Genomic DNA, 7688 nt, shown 5'->3' on the forward strand with positions numbered 1-7688 from the left:
CAGAGCTGTCAGGCCTGTGAAGCAGAAGCCCCTACATTCACCTCTGAATAACCAGGTGCATTGCTCAACCTTCTGTCCACTGGGAAGACATCCCCCCACAGCTGGGGCGTAGCGTGAGAGCAGGTCATTTTCAGTGTGTCTCCTTCACACCAAGACATAGCATCCTTCAACCGAGCCTGGGCTTTCTCCCTCTCCGTTAGCCATTTGCTGGGGACCCCACCTAATGCATGGGTGTGAGCTGAGTGCGAGCAATCAGTGCGACAGCATTAGGTGACACTGGTGCTCGAGCCACCTGTCTATGCAGATTACTTGTACTATTTGGGCCTGGCCAGGCTTGATCTGGGATAAATAAGAAAGCAAATGGCTGGATAAAGATATAGCAAGCTACCAGTGAGCGTTGGAAAGCTGCAGAGGCCATAGTAATAATAGAAAAGTAAACTTCAAGGGGTGCCTGGGTGGCTCGGTCGTTGGGCGTCTGCCTTCGGCTCAGGTCATGATCCCAGGGTCCTGGGATCGAGCCCCGCATCGGGCTCCCTGCTTGGCGGGAAGCCTGCTTCTCCCTCTCCCACTCCCCCCGCTTGTGTTCCCTCTCTCGTTGTGTCTCTGTCAAATAAATAAATAAATAAAATCTTAAAAAAAAAAAAAATAAAAGTAAACTTCAAGAGAACGGCTGTGACCCAAGCTAAGGAGAGAAATGCATATGGATAAAAGGACCCATGCATTGGGAAGTCATAATAATAATCATATATGTGTATATATCGAGCAACAGACCTTCAAAATAGTTGAGGAAAAAACTGACAAGAAAGGGAAAAACTTGACTAATCTATAATAATCGCTGAAGATTTTTACACCCCACTGCCATCGGTGGATAGAAGAGCTGGACTGAAAAATGAGAAAATGCAGAGAAGAAAATGCAAGAAGAACGTTGTCAACTACCCCTCCCGTAGCTGACATTTACAGAACACTAACCTCAACAGCTGCGGCACTCCACCTGTGATTCCCGCAGACGTGGCACCATCACCAGGATAGACCATATGCTCACCCATCAAACAATACTAATAAAATTTAAAGAAAGTACAGAATATGTTCTCTGACCACCATGGAAGGAAATTAAAAGAAATAACAATGAGATATACAGAAAAATCTCAGATATTTGGAAATAATACAACACACATCTAAAGAATTCAGAGCTCAAAGGAGACATTTGAAGGGAAATTAGATAACATCATGAATGGAATGATAAAACTAAATATATCAAAGCTTGTGGGATACACTGAAGCAGTAGTTAAGGGGAAACTTAGAGCTTAAAACACATTATAGAAAAGTGGAAAGTGGGGGTTAGTTCAACATTCTCATGGCTTTGTGGTTACAGTGCAGAATATGAACCTTGCAGGGCGAAGGACTCCTTCTCCTGATCTCCCTGCCTGCAGGCTCTCCCATCCCCTCCATATGGTAGCCCTGAATATCGTTCCAACACACAAATCTGATTGTGTCACTCTCCGGCTCTAAACCCTCTCATGGCTCCCCATTGCTTCAGGATGAAATTCAAAATGCACCTGGCAAGCTGGCCTTTTGTGACCTTTACTTTTGATGTTACTCCCTGTTTGCCACTGTGCTACCTCCAGCTTTCTGAACTGTCTCTTGAAATCATGAGTTTTTCTCTCTTTTCTGTCCTAGAGCTAGGGTTCCAGATAAAATGCGGGACTCCCAGTTAATTTGAATTTCAGATATGTAATGAATAAGTTTTTCATTTTTTATTTTTTAAATTTTATTATGTTATGTTAATCACCATACATCACATCATTATTTTTTGATGTAGTGTTCCATGATTCATTGTTTGCATATAATACCCAATGCTCCATTCAAAGAATAACTTTTCAATATAAGTATGTCCCCAAAACTACATGGGGTATATGTATATATATATAAAAAAATCTTCATTATTTATCTAAAGTTCAAGTTTAACTGGGTGTTAAATTTTTATTTTTTATTCGCCAAATCTGGCAACCTCACCCAGAACTAGCACATGGTATTGCATCTGCCCTTTCTCTGCTTCTGGGCATGGCTGACTCCTCTTCCTCAGACAGGCCTCAGCTTAGAAATAACCTCCCCCAAGAAGACGGTTCTCCCCAACCCCCTTTCTCTGGGTCTGTCTCATTCACTGCTAACTCCTTGGCCCTTGGAACAGTGTCTAGCACTTGGTGGACACTCAACAAATATTTGTTGAAGAAATAAGTGCTGACCTAGGTCCCAGCTCCAGGGACAACAAGCTGGCCCACTTCCCGCCTCCCAAGCCTGTGGCCCCCAGTTTGGGGAGGGGGGCAGGGGATGCATCTGTTATCTATGGCTGCACACAAACCACTCCAAAAATTAGTGACTTAAGACAGCACAATCATGTAGTTTGCATGAAAAGCTGTACAACAGGGAGAGCTCAGCAGGGACAGCTTACCTCTGCCCCACGTGGCGTCAGCTGGGGCTGGAAGAGCCACTTCCAAGATGACTCACTCACCGGGCTTTCGAGTTGCTGCTGCATGCGGCTTCTCTCCACAGGGTGGCTTGGACTTCCTTACAGCATGGTGGCTGCGTTCCAAGAGCAAGTATCTCAAAAGAGACAGGAAACGGCAGATACTAGGCTTTTCCACACTATTCTGTGCCTTAAGCAGTTGCAGTTCCTATTTAAGGAGAGGGGACAGAGACCCTGTCTCTTACTGGGACCAGTGCTACAGAATTTTGTGATCATGTTTTAAAGTCACCACAGGGGAGAATACTCACCACAAAGGAACTGACAGAGCCCATGATCTGCACCCAGTCTGGGTGGATGATTGTCCACAGGATGGGATGCCTTTCTCTCTACAGGTCAGTGGTGCCACGGGGCCAGTGTGTTCAAGGCAGCCTTGGAGTGGGATAGGACAGGAGAGAAGAGAGAGACAAGAGACAGAGAGGAAGGGGAGATGAGAGATAAGGAAAGAGTCTTCCCTTGAAGGAATGAGGACTGAGCAACCCAACCCATGTAGGCACTTAAAAATCTGTCTGAAAGGAGGCCGCACAGGGCGCCTGGGTGGCTCAGTTGGTTAAGCGACTGCCTTCGGCTCAGGTCATGATCCTGGAGTCCCGGGATCGAGTCCCGCATCGGGCTCCCTGCTCGGCAGGGAGTCTGCTTCTCCCCCTGACCCTCCCGACCCTCCCCCCTCTCATGTGCTCTCTCTCTCAGTCTCTCTCTCTCTCTCAAATAAATAAATAAATAAAATCTTTAAAAAAAAAAAAAAAAAAGGAGGCCGCACAATTGGCACCTAGCACGGGTCCCTTGGGATGTTGTAAGCAGAAATTTCGAAGCTGTATTTTCTTTTGGTTTTGAACAATTTCAAATTTATACAAAGTCCACAGAATAGTAAAATGAACAACCCACACATCTGACACCTAGTTTCACCAATGGTTAACATTTTGCCACTTCTGCTCTTTGAAAGTAAGTTACAAACAAGACATTTCCTTCCTAAAGCCTTCAGCCTGCATCCCCGCCCCCCAAGCGCTGTACTCTCCGCACCAATGGTTCTCCGCTGGGGGCGATTTTGTCCCGCAGGGGATATTTGCCAATGCCCAATGCAGACATTTTTAAATTATATTCTTTATGGAGAAAAAATTCACATCACGTAACATTCACCATTTTAACCATTTTCAAATGTACAGTCCAGTGCGTTTTTGTATATTCGTGACGTGAGGCAACTGTTAGCACTACCTAATTCCACAAGTTTCTCAGACATTTCTGCTTGTTGCAGCTGACAGGTGCCGTGCCCCTGACACCTAGTGGGCAGGGACCAGAAGTGCTGCTGAGCTCTCAGGAGCATTATCTGGCCCTAAATGTCAGTGTTCCACACAATTACATCTGAGCACAACAGTAATTGAGTGCTGTCGTCCCCACTGGTCTCAAGGATGCCTTTTTAAACTTCACTTTAGAGATTGATAGGGGGAGAGTGTGTGTGTGAGGGGAGGAACAGAGGGAGAGAGACAAGCAGAGTCGGTGCTGAGCAAAGAGCCCAATGCGAGGCTCCATTCCATGACCCTGAGATCATGACCCGACCCGAAACCAAGAGTCAGACGCTTAACCGACTGAGCCACCCAGGCGCTCCTGTGTGTGTGTGTTTCTAAAGATTTTATTTATTTATTTGACAGAGAGAGAGGGGGAGAGGGAGGGAGCACAAGCAGGGGGAGCAGCAGAGGGAGAGGGAGAAGCAAACTCCCTGCTGAGCAGGGAGGGACAATATGAGGCTCGATCCCAGGACCCTGGGATCATGACCTGAGCCGAAGGCAGACGCCCAACCGACTGAGCCACCCAGGCATCCCTGTGGCTGTCATCTTTCATCCAACATTATGTCTGGGAGATTCATCCCTGTTGTGTACAGCAGTTCATTGTTTTTATTGCTGTGTAGTTTCCCACAGTATGAATATATCATCATTCATCCATTTTCCTGGTGTTGCGTATTTGGATTGTTTCCAGTTTTTAGCTATTATGAATAAAGTTGCCAAGAACATTCTATACATGCATTTTAGTAGAAATCACACTCAGCTCTCCTGGGTTTGTACCAAAGAGTGAACTTGCTGGATCATAGGTCAGGTGTAGCAGTTATAGCGAATATTGCAGTTTTCTAGCTTACCTCTTACCAGTTCTAGTTACTTCATATCCTCACCAACACTTGGTTTTGTCAATCTTTTTAATTTTAGCCAATGTAATTAGTGTATAATAGTATCTCGTTATGGTTTTATTTTTAAAATTTCTTTATTTATTTTTGAATTTTATTTATTTATCTTGAGAGAGAGAGAGAGAGAGCACACATGAATGGAGGGGGGGCAGAGGGAGAGAGAGAATCTCAAGCAGACTCCATGCTGAGCACAGAGCCCAACATGCAGCTGGATCTCACGACCCTGAGAACATGACCTGAGCCGAAATCAGGAGTCGGATGCTTAACCAACTGAGCCACCCAGGCGCCCTGTCAGTTCAACAAGCATGTGGAAAGATGCTCAATATCACTAGAGAAGTTTAATTCATTCAGAAATGTGAATTAAAATAACGAGGGGAACCTGGTTGGCTCAGTTGGTAGAACATGTGACTCTTGATCTTGAGGTTGTAAGTTCAAGCCCCACTTTGGGTGTGGAAATTACTTATATATATAATATATTATAATATAATATATTACTTATATATTCTTTATATACTCTGCAGGTGTTTTTTTTTTAATACATGTATCGCCACATTCTTTTTCCAGTTTGTAACTTATCTTTTCATTTTCTTAAATATCTTTAAATTTTTTTAAGGTTTTTATTTATTTAACAGAGCGATAGAGAGCACAAGTAGGCAGAGCAGCAGGCAGAGGGAGAGGGAGAAGCAGGCTCTCCGCTGAGCAGGGAGCCCGACATGGGGCTCCATCCCAGGACCCTGAGTCGAAGGCAGCCGCTTAACCGACTGAGCCACCCAGGCACCCCTCTTAAATATCTTTAACTAATGACCATAAGTTCTTAATTTTAATGAAGTCTAATTTATCAACCTTTGATGCTGAGAGATTTCTGAGTCTAGTCTTTTGTTTCTGTTTTAAAATATTTTATTTTATTTTTTCTGAAAGTAGGCTCCACACCCAACATGGGGCTCGAACTCATGACCCCGAGATCAAGAGTTGCACACTTCACCGACTGAGCCAGCCAAGAGCCCCATTTGTGTCTTGTTTAAGAAATCTTTGCCTAGGGAACGCCTGAGCGGCTCAGTCAGTTAAGTGTCTGCCTTTGGCTCAGGTCATGATCCCAGGGGTCTGGATTCGAGTCCCACATCGGGCTCCCTGCTCAGCAGGGAATCTGCTTCTCCCTCTGCCTGCTTCTCCACCTGCTTGCGTGTGCTCTCTCTCTCTCTGACAAATAAATAAATAAAATCTTAAAAAAAAAAGAAAGATATCTTTGCCTAGGGGCACCTGGGTGGCTCAATCAGTTAAGTGTCTGCCTTCAGCTCAGGTCATGATTCCAGGGTGTGGGATCGAGCCCCACAGTTGGGAGCCTGCGTCTCCCTCTCCCTCTGCTGCTTCCCCTGCTTGTGCTCTCTCCCTGTCAGATAAATGAAATTAAAAAAAGAGAAATCTTTGCCTAGTCCAAGGTTATAAAGATATTCTATGTTTCTCCAGAAGTTCCACTGTTTTACCTTCAGAATTATGCTGATGCTCCATCTGAAATTAATTTTTGTGAAGGCTTCAAGGTACAGGTAAAACAGATAGTCACTTACTTACTCCAACACCATTTCACCACTTATATAAGTTTGCATAACTCATTTTCAACCATTCTTCTTTTCTAATGTAGGCACTTAAATATACACATGACTTCAGTTGCATCCCATTAGTTTTGATATACTGTGTTTCATTATCATTTAATTTGAAACATTTTCTAGTTTTCCCTTGTGACTTCTTTGATGCATAGATTATTTAGAAATGTGTCCAAGAGCATAAGGACACTCAGCACAGCTCTGGCACCGACTGAGCCCACAGCCTCATGGGGGCTGAGTCGAGTGGGGGTGGGGCAGCTGCTTGCTTTTGTCTGTGCCCCTCCTGGGAGCTCTGTAGGTGGGTGAATGGTTTCCACCACCAAGAGGTGTGTGGGGAGACACCGTAGGGCAGCATGTCTGCTAACCCCCTGGCCCTAGCATGTGCGTGCATGTGCGTGTGTGCACGCACACACACACACACACACACACACCCGTGCACCTGCGCGTGCACATACACATACCATCCTTCTCCAGCTCTAAAACACGCCCAGAGCCATGCGAGGAGGAAAGGAAAGCAGGCCGGCCCCTTCTTAGGTGAGTGATCAGAACTAAGTCACTTAAGCTGTAAGCCTGAGCTCTGAAAATGGGGATGGTTTATTTCAATGTTCTGCTGAGAATTAAATGTATGGGATGGGAGTCTTGCTGTGAGGCATTGGATAAACCTGTAGCAGGTAAAGGGCTGAGGTAGGGAGGAAAACTTGCTTCTATGCCAGATCCTGACACAAAGTCTGGCTTTGGCCAGAGATGTGGAGGAGGACCCCTACCTAGGACTTAGTGGAGACAGTTTACACAGGGCCTACAGGGGCAAAATTGGAAAGTGGCCAGCAGGGCTGCTCGCGGAGGGGCACCCTGTGAGCTCCTCCTCACATGCTGGGCTGGGCCTTGGTGCTGGGGTGAGAGTTGCACTCCAGAGGTTTAAGCAAGAAGGTTATCCTTTCCAACCAAGGTCCCCAGATGACCACTCCCCGGGGGACTCCACCCTCTCCTAGCTCTTATATGTCTACCTCCCAGGCCTTCTTCCCAGCTGGAGGCAGAAGGGATGGGAAGGGGTAACAGCAGAAAGGAGGCGGTCCAGAGGACTCTGGGAGCTGCCGTAGCTCTTGCTGCTTTCTCTAGCTGACCCTGGGCTCACCCTGAGTCTGTCAAGCCAGGTACCAGTGCACCCCTGTGCCCAGGGCCTTAGGCAGCATCTCCATGCCTATATCTAGAGTTCTGTAGCCTCTGTTCTTACCTGCACAGAACCCGAGTGGCAGGAGGGATGAGCAGGTTGGACAGCTCCTGGGGCTTTAGCAGAAACAGTAATTCCTGGGGCGCCTGGGTGGCTCAGTCAGTTAAGCATCTGACTCTTGATCTCAGCATGGGTCTTGATCTCAGGGTTGTGAGTTTGAGCCCCATA

At 46.1% G+C, this 7688-nt stretch overlaps 1 long non-coding RNA gene across 1 annotated transcript; it reads right to left on the reverse strand.

Annotated features, from left to right (window-relative positions):
* Positions 1–1273: 1273 nt before the first annotated feature.
* On the reverse strand, positions 1274–7688 carry LOC118550230 (uncharacterized). Its single transcript, XR_004924449.2, has 3 exons — positions 7524–7688; positions 2773–2893; positions 1274–2672 (listed from the first exon to the last, which is right to left on the reverse strand). It is a non-coding gene; the product is annotated as an uncharacterized LOC118550230 (long non-coding RNA).

Source organism: Halichoerus grypus, chromosome 15, assembly GCF_964656455.1.
Source record: "Halichoerus grypus chromosome 15, mHalGry1.hap1.1, whole genome shotgun sequence".
Classification (NCBI taxonomy): Eukaryota; Metazoa; Chordata; class Mammalia; order Carnivora; family Phocidae; genus Halichoerus; species Halichoerus grypus.